General features: G+C 42.1%; 1 protein-coding gene across 4 annotated transcripts in view; it reads left to right on the plus strand.

The window, feature by feature from the left end:
• Positions 1-14,984, plus strand: part of larp4b (La ribonucleoprotein 4B) — a 123,338-nt gene that overhangs the window by 22,215 nt on the left and 86,139 nt on the right. Inside the window, exon 2 of one of the 4 annotated variants that reach the window (XM_048559027.2) lies at positions 3,253-3,316. The exons of the other annotated variants lie outside the window; for them this stretch is intronic. The gene's annotated coding sequence lies outside the window, so the exon portion shown is untranslated. The remainder of the gene's footprint in view (positions 1-3,252; positions 3,317-14,984) is intronic. 4 annotated transcript variants of the gene reach the window in all.

Here is a 14,984-nt window from a genome sequence, read left to right on the forward strand (position 1 = left end):
GATTAGAACTTGGTAGGCTTGCCGTCTGGGAGTGTTATGTACAATTGATTCCCCTGCTATGGGATGGATGTCCTTGGGAAAAGGTGCAGACACGTCAAGGCTGTTGAGAGGGTTGGTGGGTTTGAATTGGGAGAGGATGGATAAATCTGAGCCTTGGCTCCTGCAGAGTGTCAGAGGCTGAGACGTCACCTTAAATGTTTAAAATCCTGAGCATGATTAAAGTGAACAGCCAGGGCCCTCTTACTCCTCGGGTAGGGGAGGCGTAGACATACCTCTTTTAAGGTGAGAAAGGTCCCTTTTTTTAAACTTAAAACAAAAAAAAAATTTCCTAACAGGCAACTTTTGTCCAACTGTTCATTCTGTATATGCTCCAGCCTACACCATGAAAAGCTGTTAGTTACTAAAATTACAAGGTATTTGGCTTGATATCAAGACGAGAGGGACTTGGAATGGTATGGGTGAAATGCAGGCAAATGGGAATAGCTCGCTTTAGGAAACCTGGTTGATAAGGACCAGTTTTTTGTATGACAGTTTTTATATGGAATGTCTGTGCTTTGATTATAGATAGTTCAAGGAACAGCATTTTGCAAATGGACAATTCTTCATGTTTCTAACATGACTGAGGCAAAAAGTCATTCTGTATGCATTTTGAGGCTCTTCTGGTGAGAATTTTATAACTAGTTTTGGCACTAAGTAACAAATTTAATTGAGAGTTACTTTTTAATCCTGTTTCTATTGACTGACTGCCTCATGCATCTGAACTGTGCTGGGATTGGTGTTCCTGGATGCTGCAATAAGCAGGTAAGTAGAGAAACATTTATAGTATATAGCGTCAAATTTGGGAAAATATAAACTGAAAATTCTCCAAATCAGTGGAGATATGGCAAAAAACATAGGATAAATAACAATTATTAAACAAAACCATGTTCTGAATCCCTTAGCACAAATTGAATAAATCAACAAAAGATTAGAGTTGCAAAAAGAGCATAAGGATAAAGATTTTGTATCTGTATGCATGCACTTCATGGGGAAGAAAAAAATGAACTGAGTGCAAACAGGAACAATTTTGTCACTAGGACGAGCCTGCAGGATGGTGTAGATTGTGACCTGAATGTCAAATGATCTAAAATACTTAGATGGACAGGAACTTGGTAAGTGGAAGAGGTGGCTCTGTTTGTTACTTGTATTAGCATAATAGAAGGTTGATCCCAGTTAAAACCAGGAATTTAAAATATTTTGGCTGGAAATGATAAATGGAAGAAACTTGTGGAATGGTGTGCAGGCTGCTGAAGAGTAAGCATTATGGTAGAGAATAAAAGACTAAAATCGTCTGGATGTTAAAGCAACTGTTGATATGTAAATGGATAAAGTAAAATTAACTTTTGATGACAGGTGTCAAAACCCATTCTGCAATTGAACTCTTCCAGCGTGTCTCTTTTTAAAGGTACCTGTGTATAGTAAGAGCTCATGGCATTGGCTTGGACAGCAGATTGGCTGGCTGAGAAAGTGTATAGGCAAACGTTACAGATTGAGATGTAATACGTGCAGCAAGACTTTATTAATATAAATGGCTGAGTTGAGAGGTATATGGTAGCTTTGCAGCAGCAATTTAGAAAAGTTGTGAATCTCCGGGCTGCAGGAGGATCATTTGGTCCATACCTGCATCAGCTATGAGCATTCCAATTCCACCCCTTCCTCCTTTCTCTCTCTTTTTTCCCCCCCCCCCCACCCCACCCCACCCTACCCTACCTTGAATTTTGACTCTGCATAATAAGTCAATGCTCTGAACATAAGGCTACAGAAAGATAGGTTACGGGTAAAGGTGGGATAAATGGAAGGAAATGTGAAATTAGCCATTTTAGCAGAAAGAATGAAGCATTGTTTGATTGCAGAGTTCTGAGATGCAGAAAGTTCTGGGTGTCTTACCAAGGCTGGGCTGATGTAGCCAGTAGTTAGGAAAACTAGTAAATCTTACCCTTTATTGCAAGAAGACTTGAAAGCAAAAATGGGAAGCTCTGCTGAAAGCATCAGTGGGACTGCATCTGGAATACTGTGTACAACATTCTTTAACAAGCTAAAGAGGATGTAAATGTTTACCAGGTATTTGAGATTACCGATTCCAATACCTGGGAATAGGCAGAGTTTCTCCAGCACTTAATGCAGATGGAGATAAGAAATAAAAACTATGATTTTTCACCTGCAATGGATGGGTTAACTTGCAAAGAGTTAGATGTTTGTGTTGGCTGGAGTTGAGGTGGCTTGATAGCAAACAGATCCTGAAGGGTGATAGCAAGTTTCTTGCTACTGGAGAATGAGGTATGGTGGTCTTCTCAACTGGTTATCTGTTGAAAACGGGTGATGCGAATTTTATGTGCACCATTACTCATCAGGGCTCTTTCTTAAAGGACACAGGTATTACCTTTTGCTGTACAGCAGGCGGATCAATTCTTGCAAAATAGAATGACAGGTAATTGGGAACATTTTGTTTTTGAGGTTACCATCCAATTACCACTAAAATTATTCAATGGCAGCACTTGCTTGAAAGGTTATGGCTAACTTCTGAATTGTATTAATCCTTTTTTCCAATCTTAGTTACAGTACTGAGGGAGGCTACTTAGCCTATTTGTCTGCTGCTCCGAAAGAGCATTTGCACTTGGTGCTGTAATCCTGCATATTCTTTAGGTGAAAATCTAATCTTTTTGAAAGCTTCACTTAAACATGACTGACTCATTGCATTTCTAGATCCTAGCCATTATTGTGAAAATCTTTCTATGGATTGCCAGTTACCCTAAATTTGTGCTTTGTTTTTTGATCCTTCTCAAGTGGGTACATTTCTGGCAGTTTACTGTCCAGAGCTCAAGATTTTCAATCATTTGAGAGCTATAGTGTGGCATACCTACCTGGTGAGGCTCTTGCCTGACATGCCATAAGAGACAGTGCTAACTCTTATGTTGACAGTGGTTTTTTTCAGTCTGCCTACTGCCCAGATTGACTTTGACTTTTATTTTGGGGGTGGCAAGAACGGTGCTTAATAGGGCATAACCATTTTCTCTGGCTACTTCTGTTCTGACCCTTAAAACATGAGCTTGGGCAAATCAGTTGACTCAAATCCTGAGTGAAATTTACAACCTAATGCGTTAGGAGCCGGAATAGGCAATTCAGCCACTCAAAGACTTTGCTGAGTGAGCTGAACTTTGTTTCAAATTTCACATGTCCATCTGACTAACCTTTCTGATTCTCCTGTCTAAACAGCAATCTATCTACTTGCCTCCAGTGACCACCATCTTAGGCGTCAGTTCAAAATCTCAAAGCTGGGGTAAGAGAAACAATGACCTGAAAGGGGTGATACTTAACTTCTTAAAACTGTGCTCCTTGGGTTTGGGCTTGCCTGTACTTTCAACTTTGCCAAGGCCATTCAGAATTTTATGTTGTAGTAAAGTTACCCCTCAGTCGTCATTCTCACTCAGTGGAAATCAGTCAGTCTGCCCAGCCTTATCTTGTAGGAGAGCCTAGTTTTATACCAGGCATCAATCTAATAAATCATCACCAAAAGACATTAGAGACAGTTTATACTGTTTCTTCTTGCAGTAGGAGACCAAAACTGTATGCAAGTTATCTAAGAGTACAAAGGATCTTGATAATGGGGGCCATAGGCAGAAGAGTGGCACATGGAGTTCAATTTGGATAAGTACAAGGAATTGCATTTTGGTAAAAGGAAAGGGGAAAAGGACTTTGGAATTAATTCAAGGGCCCTGGATAGTTGTTGTAGAACAGACCTTCAGGCATGTAGTTTTTGAAAGTTGTCGCAGGCAGACAAGGTGGTTGATGTGTAGTGTATTTCCCTTTGCTCAGACTGTAGAATATAGGACTTAGGACATTATGCAAGGTTGTACAGGATGTTGGTGAGGCCTCTTCTGGAGTACTGTCCTGTTCTGCTTGCCTTGATATCAGAAGGATATTATTAAATAGAGGGCCAGAAGATTTTACCAGTATATTGCAGGGAATGAAGGATTTGAGTGAGACTGGAAAGGCTGTTTTCTCCTTCCCTGCTAGTGTAGGATGTAAAGAGGTGACCTTTATAGAAGTTGACAAAATCATGAGGGGCATTGATAGGATGAATAGCTGAGGCCTTTTCTCTAGAGTAGGGAAATTCAAGAGTAAGGAGACAAAGGTGGGGTGGGGGGAGAAAATTGAGACTTGTGGGCAAATTTTCTCTCTGGTTACCATGTGCAATGAACTGCCTTACTGGGTGGTTGAGTACAGTTACAGCATTCCAAAGACACTTGGATAGGGACGTGAGCCAATGCAGGCAAGTAGGACTAGTTTAGTTTGGGAAGCTTCAACATAGACAGGTTGAACCAAAGTGCCTGTTTCTGTGCTCTGACTTTGACTCGGTGTCTGAGCAAGATAAAACTGAAGCCAAACGTTTGTTATTTTGTCTCTAGAAATTGAGCTGTGCTTTGAATAGTGAAGTTTGTGTTCAGGAGAAAACCTGGGTATGTCTTTGGAATTCTGGAGTCCAAGTAATCCTATCCCATCCACATCCACCCCCACCCCCTGCTGCTGCCAAAGTGAGAAATTTTCCCCCTCGTTAAATTTTATCTGCCAGACTTTTGCACACTCAACTTTGTCAATCTGTTGATGTAATCTTGTTTTACAACCTATGTTTCGACCTTTTTGTCACCTGCAAACTTAGCTAGTCTGTCTTTGTACCCCTTGTCTAAATGTTCAATATACATTGTGTATTGTAGCCTTAGAACAGCCTCCTGCAAAACTCTGGCAAGATGCAGTAATAGGAAGTGCTCACTTTTCAGTTAGTTTCTCCATGGCTGGCTTTTTTGTTTGAAAGCTCACCGGTCTGAAGTTCATAGTTCTGCCGCCTCCCTCCTTGAGTAGAGGTGTTAATTACTACTTTTCAGTCTGGCATTTTTCTAAAATCTATTGAATTGTTAAAAATTTTACACCAGTGTATCTTTTATCTTGTACCTTGTCACCTTCACTTGTAAAACACTGGAATGAGGTCTCCCCAAGACTGGGGGCTTGTCATTTTCAACTCACGTCACTGCTTTTTTTAAATTCTAAAATTCTAGTTTGAGTTAATTCAAAATTGTGAAAATCCTGCCTTTCTTCTATCACATGACTGAAATTTAGATTTTTACAGGTTTAAAATGTCTGACTTGCAATAAGCTGCTTTGGTAATTGAGTCCTGGTGATTTTGTTGAATAAGTCTCATCAAATGCAGTTTGTCTAGCTGATTTGAGGCATGACTGAAACCTGATTATAGCTTCAAACACGAATATAAATGTTAGTTCATATGTATCCCAGAAATAGTCTGAAACCTCCAGTTGAGCATGTTGTCAAGGGAGCAATCCTCACCCTGGCCCTGACAATATACTTGAATATGCACTTAACACTGCAAGCTGAAAGATGCCATTTTTAAAAAAAAAGTCCAAGTGGAAAGATGGCATTGGAAAATTGAAGGTTTTCAGTATACTGCATCCATTTTGTTCAAATTCTAAACAACTTCTTGATTAGCCCACTGAGGCAAATATCAAATGCACCTTGAGGCCAATTAACTTGGTGAAAGGTGCTCTTTGTTCTACCAAATGACTTTCAGGTAGTGTTGTCCTTGTCCAAATGTTGCAGACTGGCCCACTCCAGTGTCTAGGACTTGGCTGAGCATTGCATTGCACCTTGGTGGCAGCTGTCCCAACTTCTAGTAGAGGAAGGACCACATCTTGGGTCTTGCTGCCAAAGTATAACGAAGGTCTGGTCAGTTGTCAGACCCTCTTGGTGCCTCAATTAGTGTGAAAAGTTTCCTATTGATAAGCAGGAAATGCCATTTTACTTTGCAACCAGAGACATTTTGAGAAATGTCTCATTTCAATGTTTTGAGCTTTTTCTCTGCCAGGACAGGATTCTAATATGATTTTAAAACCTCTTGTACATAGATTTTATGAATTTGTGTATTTTTGAAAGAATATGTTTAGCAACTTCGGCTCCTATAATGCATGTTTGTTTGTTTGCTTCATGCTCTTCTGGAAGTGGTTAGTTGTAGGGATCAGTTGGAATTGTAAGATATTAGTTCAACTCTTGGCACATTTTTCTAAATCTGAAAATCACGTGTTCAAGTTTTGCTGACATTGAGTGTTTAAATTTGGAGAGTGCACTTTTTTAAGGTCTCTGTAACCAGATTTTAAAAGACAACTAGCCCTCCATGCTGCTCTTGACGTTTTTTACACTTCTGTTTTAAGCTAACAGTCCACCATGGCATCATGTTACAATGTCATGTCATGTTTTTGGGTTACATGATAAAGTGTAGGTTCTACCCTCTGGGTGCACAAGGCCTTACTGTAAATTTCAAATTTGTGTAGTTATTCTTAGTTCTGAGGTAATTTATCCTGTAGTTGATACCATAGGATTTTAACCAGAAAATCTTGTCACTGCTTGTAGGACCTTGCTGGGTGCGAATTTTCTCATTGTTACATTATAGGAATGACTTGTGTTTAGAAAAGTACACTTTGCTTTGTCTCCAACTACTAGAAGATTTTTAAAGACTGACATTAAACAAGTTCTTATTTAAGCATCTGCTGGACATGCACAGGGACAGCAGTGAATTAAGGGGGAATGTAGGTTAGGTTATTTTTAGATTACGATTAATCCATGGCACAACATCGTGGGCATAAAGGCCTGTACTGTTCTATGTTCATTTTGTTCAGGAGAGATTAGGGTGTTGCTAGACTACATATCCATAGGATCTTAAGTAATTGGGACCTGGAAATCTAGAATTAAATGTCTAATCACCCATTAAGCTATTGAGTATCAGGGATAGTAAACCATCTAGGCTACTTGATTTTGTAAGGGAAGGCAACTGCTGTCCTTGATCTGGCTTACAAGTGATAACAGACCAGCAGCAATGTCATTGCCTCTTAACTGCTGTCTGAAATGGTCCATCAAGTTACTTGGCTGTAATGGTTGCTGCAAAGCCTTAAAATAAGGCACCAGAAAATACAATGACAAACAGATCCCTCTTGATTCCACAAGGTGGTAATATCAGGTTGCTAATATCTGGCTGCTATGACAAAATTTGGGAGAGCTGTCTCTTAGACTAGCCAAGCAACAAGATGACATAAAATGGAATCATGGACATGGTCAGGAAGGTATCGTTCCCAGACATGAGCATTGCAAAAGAAAGATAAAGATAAAATTGAAGCATTTGAAACACCCTTAAACTAGAAATGCTGAGTGGATGCCCACATTGCCCTCCGGAGCACCCCAGTTTCATGAATGCTCGTCTTCAACCACTATGTATTACGCACGAGTCAATAGCCGTAAGTGCTGAAGGCTGCAGGTGCAGACAGCATTCTGGCAATAGTACTAAAGACTCCTACTTCGGAAGTTGTGCACCTAGCTAATAATAACACCAGTTGTTGCAGTGCAGTTACACAAACATCATCTTGAAAACAGTATGGATCAGCATTTTAGCTCTGGTACATCTCTATGGGAGTTGCTCAAGGTAAATTTTCTAATCAACCTCATCACAGATGGTAGTACATACCACTGGAACAAGTGCGACCTGAACTCAGGCCTCCTTGTTTAGGGAGACATGATTAGGTGGCCGTGACCAAAATATAATAGAAATCACCATGTCCAGATCAATTTCTGGTCAGTTATATCATCCAAGATTCTGGTAGTGGGGGCATTGAGAATGTTACGATACAAATGTTACAAGGATTGAGCCTAATATGATGGCGGATCACTTAGGCTCAATCAAGCCCATCTTCCCCCTTTAGCCACAAAATACACACCATCTTGGAAAAACACTTTTGGCCTCCTCCGTTTTGAGGATGAATTCCACAGATTTAAAGTGCAAAAATTTCAGTCCTAGAAAACTGCTTGTTATCCTTAAACTATGACCCCAGCTCTGCTGCCTCAGTTCAACCTTTCCAAGCTTCACTGGAGCAGCAAATGCTGCTCAAAACTGCATTTTGAGCATGAGAAGCTGGAATTGTAAATAATAGTGTTATAGTTGAGTGAAGGTATCTACAAAGACATGGAATCAGCCAAACCTAATGGTAAGGAAGCCAAGCAAGATGAAGCAGCAATGGCAGGAGTTACTGGAGCTGATTTGGGGGAGACAGCAGAAATTCATCCCAAGGAACACAAATCGGAATGATGCAGCCATGGCTGTTAGAGGAAGTGAGGGATTTTTAATAAAAGCATACAATGTGGTCAAGGTTAGTGGGAAACCAGATGACTGTCCACTGCTTTTTCAAAGGCTTCCCAATGTAAAGCAATGAGGTAGATGATGAAATAATGGTAACCTAGCTTGCAATACAGAAGGCTGAATGATCATTTCAGATAAATGGTAAGAGTGGCAAGAGTTTGGCATTCTACTGTCAAAGTAGCAATGGGAAGCAAAGAAATGTTAGAGAAACTGAAGTATTTAGCTTCAGTTGTCAGTGGAAGACCCCAACATGCTGGAACTTCAAGTCAGTGGCAGAGGTGAGTGTGGTGACCATCACCTAAGAAGGGGGCTGGGGAAGCTGAATGGTCTGAAAGCAGATAAATCACTTGGACTGGCTAGACTAAATCCAAGCATTCTACAGCTATAGGGAGAGATGGGCTTGATTTGAGCCCAGTGATCAGCCATGATCATTAATGGTGTACTTCTATTGTAACATTCTCCTAATGCCCCCACTACCAGAATCTTGGATGATATAATTGACCAGAAATTGATCTGGACGTGTCTTGCAAACTGGCAACAAGAGCAGGTCAAAAACTAGGAATACTGTGGCAAGTAGTTTGCCTCCTGACAACTCAACCTGTCCGTTGACTCTGAATGTGTCAGGAGGTTGTAATGCTTTCTGTTTACCTGGATGGGTGTGGCTCCAACGCTAAGCTTAACAGCTCCAAAACAAAGCAGCCTGCTTGATAGAACTTGTGCCAATCAATATTTATTCCCTCCGTCTGACTCTCAGCAGTGCGTATGTACAAGATGCACTCTAGAAAAATCTCCAAATTCATTTGGACAGCACCTTCCAAACCCACAATAACACCTGTACGAAAGAAAAAAGGGTAGCAAATACACAGCAACTTCCAAGTTCCCTCCAAGTCACTCACTACCGTACCTTGGAAATATTCCAGTTCTTTTAGTGCTGTGGGGTCAAATCCTTGAACTCTCTCATTTAAGACCATAAGAGACAGGAGCAGAAATTAGGCCATTTGGCACATCAAGTCTGTTCTGCCATTCAAACATGGCTGATAAGTTCCTCAACCCCATTGTCCCACTTTGTCCCCATAACACTCAATCCCCTTGATAATCAAAAACCTAGCTATCTGCCTTAAATGTACTCAATGACCTAGCCTCCACAACCTTCTGTGGCAGTGAATTCTGTAGATTCACCACTCTGGCTGAAGTTACTCCTTGCTTTTGTTCTGAAAGGTCTTCCATTTATTCTAAGGTTCTGCCCTTTGGCCCTAGTCTCTGCAACCAATGGAAACATCTTTCCAACATCCACTCTGTCTAGGCCATTTAGTATGATACTAATATCATGATAGGTCTGTCTGTAGTAAATGGATGGCAGTGGTTCAAGGAAGTGCAGGAACCCACACCTATTTCTTTAACCACAAGTATAACTCCCCCTCCACAGATCCATCATCCTGGACACTACCCCAAGGCCTCCTCCCCAACATCTATCATCTCAACCCTTTCCACCTCTCCCCACAGAATATGCAATCCTCTGGAGATAAGGGTGGTGCTGTCATGGTATGTGCACCGACTGACCTTTTTTACATAGCTGAGGCCAGGCACCACCTCTTACGATCCCCTTGATCATGACCTTCCCCGACCAACACATCATCTCTCAAACCATTCACTACCTCCAACCTTCTCATTTCCAAATCCCACACTGCCCACTCCTATCACCTTCTCACCACCCACAAACCTGACTCTGGTGACCCCCCCCCCCCCCCCCCCCCCCCCCAGCCTACAATTTATTTCAAGCCCACCTAGACTACACCACCTCTCATATTCCTGCAAGAATGTGATCCCTAACCCCAATTCCTCCTGCACATCCCCTCCCAACATGAGGCGTTCCACTCCTGAATATCCTGTTATTTCAATCACCACACTACCATACCACACACCCCCCCCCCCCCCACCCCCACACCAAGCCAGCATGGTCGAAAAATGCTCTCACTGACCTCTGCATCCAACATATCATCATTTTCTGCCACCTACAATCCAAGATTTCCCTATCATCCTTTTTTGTAGGAGCCGCTCTGATTTCTTTCTTTCTCCTCCTCCTCCTCTTTCTTCTCCACCCCCCACCCCCCACCCTTCACTCCAGTACCTTTTCCCTGCAACTGCAGGAACTGCTAGACTTGTCCCTACACCTCCCCTCCATTTAGGGCACCAAAAGCCTTTTTCTCATCAGAGGTTCACCTGCACATCCATCATCGTGGTCTGTGGCATCTGGTGCTCTTGACTGTGGCCTGTACATCAGTGAGACCAAGCGGAGACCGAAACTGCTTTTGTAGAGCACCTCTGTTCACGACAAATGCCAACACTTTCTGTTCACAAACCATTTAAACTTGTGTCAGTGATGCTACCTGTGAACTGGAGGAGCAGCTCTTCATGTTCTGTCTCAGGAGCCTCCAGCCCAGTGACCTAAATGTGGAACTTAGCAGTTTCAAAATCTCCCCAGCCTGGCCTCATCCCATGATCATCATCATCCACCTATCTGCCCCTCCCACCTCACTGACCAATCCCCACCACTGCCTACCTACACTCACCTATTATAATCCCACCTACCATCCCCAGCCCTACTCCTCCTGCTCTTTATTTCTGAGCTCCCTTTCACTGCCCCTGTTTCTGAAGAAGCATCCTGACCTGGAATGTCAGCTTTGCTCCTTTTTTGCTGTCTGGCCTGCTGTGTTCTTCCAGGTCCACAGTTATCCTTTTTCTCCTCTTCTTCTTTTTTATGTCTTTTATCCAGTTAAGACTTGGCTGTTTTATAGCAATGCCGTGTACAGAATACCCCCCCACCACTGCCGCAGGATACTGAAGCAGTCCATGTTCACATGCAACGCTATCTGGACAATATCCAGGCTTGGGCTGGCAGGTGACATTCATGCCGCAAATGCAAGGCTATGACCATCATCAACAAGAAACAATCTAACCACTGCCTGTTGCCATCCAATGGTGTTAACATCACTGAATCCTCCACTATGAACATCCTGGAATTACCATTGATCAACTCAACTGGACTCACCACGTACACACTGGCTACAAGAGCAGGCGTGAAGCTGGGAATACTGTGGCATGTAACTCCTCTCCTGATTCCTCAACCTGTCCACTGTCCACAAGGGACAAGTCAGGAGTGTGATGGAACACTCCCCACTTGCCTGGATGAGTGCAGCCCCAACAGCACTCAAGAAGCTTGACACCAACCAGGACAAAGCAGCTCACTTGGCACTACACCCACAAACATTGACTCCCTACCCCACTGCTCAGTAGTGCAGTGTGTACTATGTACAAGTTGCACTGCAGAAATTCACCAAAGATCTTCAGTCAGTTCTTTCCAAACCCATGGCCACTTTCATGTAGAAGGACAAGGGCATCAAGCATCTGGGAACACCACTTCAAGTTCCTTTCCAAGTCACACTTGCTATCCTGACTTGGAAATAGATCATCATTCCTTCACTGTTGCTGGGTCAAAAATCCTACAGTTCCCTCCCTAATAGCACTGTGGGTCAACCCATAGCAGGAACAATGCAGCACACCACCACCTTCTCGGGGGTAACTAGATGAGCAAGAAATGCTAGCCAGCCAGTGACACCACACCCCACAAAATGAATGGAAAAAGAAAATTACCCATGAAATTGATCCCTGATTTGCTGTTTCAGTGTACAGACTATGAACATTAGAACATAATGTGTGAATAAGATCTCTAGAGCAGGTCATAATGACTCCAGGTTGCCAGTTCTTAAGTTTGGCTAAAGATCACAATTCAGCTGCTTGATGATGTCCCTCCTTAAGTGAGCGTCCGAATTCTTAACTTTTTATGTGGAAACTACTTAAGACTTGGGATAACAAATATGCAACATCCAAGATGAAATGAACTGTTTTGCAGGCTCATCTTGAGCCCTCTTAGTTTCTCTCACTTGGCAGCACTCATGTTGTTGGTCTGAGAATTGTGATCAAAATGAAGACTGTCTCACTACTCTAAATGTAATCCCATGGACTCAAGTGCAGCAGTGATATTAAGTGGAATTTTGGCTAACTTAGTTTGTTATTCCTCAACTCATACTAGAGTTAAGACTCTTTAAGTGTGTATATTGAGTTTTTAAAATTTCAATTCAAATGTGTTTACTGAGCACGAGTCTGATCACAAACTGAAAAGTCTTGGTTCAACTTAAAGTTGTCACTTTATTCCTGCAAAAAATATACTTGAACTGGACCCAGAAATACGTAAATACAGAAAACCCAATTGAGTGAGTAGAAGAATTTGAGCTGACTTAAAATTGCATGTTTTTCTATCAATTCAAGTGTGGGCATCAGATTTCAGCACATACCACCTGCCTCGTGTTTGTGTATTTTTGCACCTCTTAAAACAGTTTTTAACATTTCCCAGTTCTTCCCACTAAAGTGCACTCCTTTCACTTAGCAATGAGTCTAACTTGGGTCCACCTGTTTTTTTCCCCCTCAGTCTGTCTCATTTGCAACTATTTTCTACTTACTAGTTCTAGAGTATTTGCAGAATACAACTCACCCAATCATTGTTTTGTGATTAACCTTTGTGATAACTCCTTGCGATGCAGAACACCCAACTCTTTTACTGGGTGGGGTCAAAGAATGGCAGTAACAACTTGTAAGGCATTACTGTAATCAAGGAACTGTTGCTTGTACAATTGCACAATTTGAATCTTTCTCAAGTAAAAATGAAATACTCACTACAGGTGCAACTGATATCTTCAAGACAGCTATTCTGGCAGCATATTGAAAAAAACAATTGATGTTTTGAGTGCACTGATTCTTTTCACATTTGAATTCGCTGGGAAAGGGCAGTGTTTATCCTCATGGTTGGGGTGAGGGGGTGGCAGTCAATGGCGATGGTGCACAAAAGGGTGAGTTGAATATTTACTTGAGGGCAGTAGAGAAATTCATGGGTAGGTTACTGAGGACAAGTATAAATGGTTGAAAGCGTTGGCTATACTGGGAGCAGTCAACACAACAGGCCAGGGAATGGTGTGGGGGTGGGGAAAGAGAAGAGGTAATGAGCAGAAGTGGTTTGTGTTCTGAAATTAAGCTTCATAGAGTTCTGAAGAAAGTAATGTAGCCAGGCAGAAGATGTGTTCCTCTTGGTTTGTGTTGAACCTTGATGCAGCAAGCCTGAGGCACGTTTAACATGGGAACTCTCCATGTCAGATGTCCACAAGGGAGGTGCACATGAGCCAGTGGGAACTGCAGATGCTGGAGAATCTGAGATAGAGATGTAGAGCTGGATGAACACAGGCAGGCCAAGCAGCATCAGAGGAGCAGTAAAGCCCAAAATGTCAGCTTTCTTGCTCCTATGATGCTGCTTGGCTACTGTATCCTTCCAGCTTTACACCTTGTTATCAGGGAGGTGTCTATGTCTGGCATCTCATGAAAGTGATGGAAATGGCAGCTTATCCTTTTGGATGTGGATGCTGGTGGAGTAAAGTGTGAGGGGGAGTAGTGGCTTTGGGCATGAGTAGGAAATGGATCAGGTGTGGTCGGTCCTGTCAACCGTAGTGGGGAGATTGATTGAGGAAAATGTCATTTTTGAGGCTGCTGTCCAGAATGTGGCATCTTCAAAAGAAATGCAGTGAAGAAAGTGGAGGGGAGGGAAGGAGGGAAATGAAGTCCTTTAAAGGAAGCAGGGTGTGAAGATGCTTAAAGTAACTGGGAGTTGGTCTATATTTGTGATAGATGTCAGTGGACAGCTTTTCCCTAGAAATGGAAACCAGTTGAAAGGGAACTTGGAGATGCACCAGGTGAAGGAGAGTAAGTTGGAAAATGGAAAACGAAGTAGACAGATCTTTCTAGTTACAGATGCTGCACGTGTGCTGAATTTTTCCAACAATTTTTGCCGTAACTTGTTTAATTCACGAAGCTGCCAGCTAGTTCTCAAAGTTTTGTAGAAGTGAGAAAATTATGGCTTGGCTGCTGTGTGAGGTCTGAAATTTCATTTCACAGATCATCAAACCCCTGCAGTGGAAACAGGCCCTCTGGCCCAAAAGTCCACACCAAACCTCAGAGCATCTCACCCAGACCTATTCCCCTGAACAGTATGGGCAGTTTAGCGTGGCCAATCCACCTAGCCTGCACATCTTTGGACTGTGGGAGGAAACCCACACAGACACAGGGAGAATATCTGTCAGTATTGAGTCGAACCTGGTTCCTTGGCACTGTAAGATGGCAGTGCTAACTGCTGAGGTTTGCAGTCTGAACTTTTTATCTAAATTTCTGCTGCTTTAGGTGTGCTGCATGAGTTTGTTCTTGGAGCACTTGTTACAGACTAATAGTTGAAAATTGGGTTCTTTTAGAATAAGGCAAAAATTCTACAGAGCACTAAGTTGTTAGTGTTTGTACTGGTGCCCTGGTCGATATTAACCCTTATTGACATGAGTAAATTCCCTTTCCCATCTCCTTTGTCATGGCATCTCGGTACTGCTTTGTTCTTAGTGACCCTGTTTCAAAAAAACATTTTCTTAGGTCCCATAAAAACTTAGGGTCTGTTATGCCTGTTGGCACCTCTACTGGTAATTGAGCCACTTAAACTGATTTTCTATACCATTTACAATCCACTTAAGTGCATGAGATTTTTTAACTAATGAACTCCACTCAAATGATACATTCAAAGTTAATGTGTTTCTTCTTGTAAGAATCAAATTAATGGAGTGTTTATCTGGAGGGTATAGGGTCCTCACTCCAAATCTGTCATTGCGCTTGACTG

Source organism: Stegostoma tigrinum, chromosome 2, assembly GCF_030684315.1.
Source record: "Stegostoma tigrinum isolate sSteTig4 chromosome 2, sSteTig4.hap1, whole genome shotgun sequence".
NCBI classification, from domain to species: Eukaryota; Metazoa; Chordata; class Chondrichthyes; order Orectolobiformes; family Stegostomatidae; genus Stegostoma; species Stegostoma tigrinum.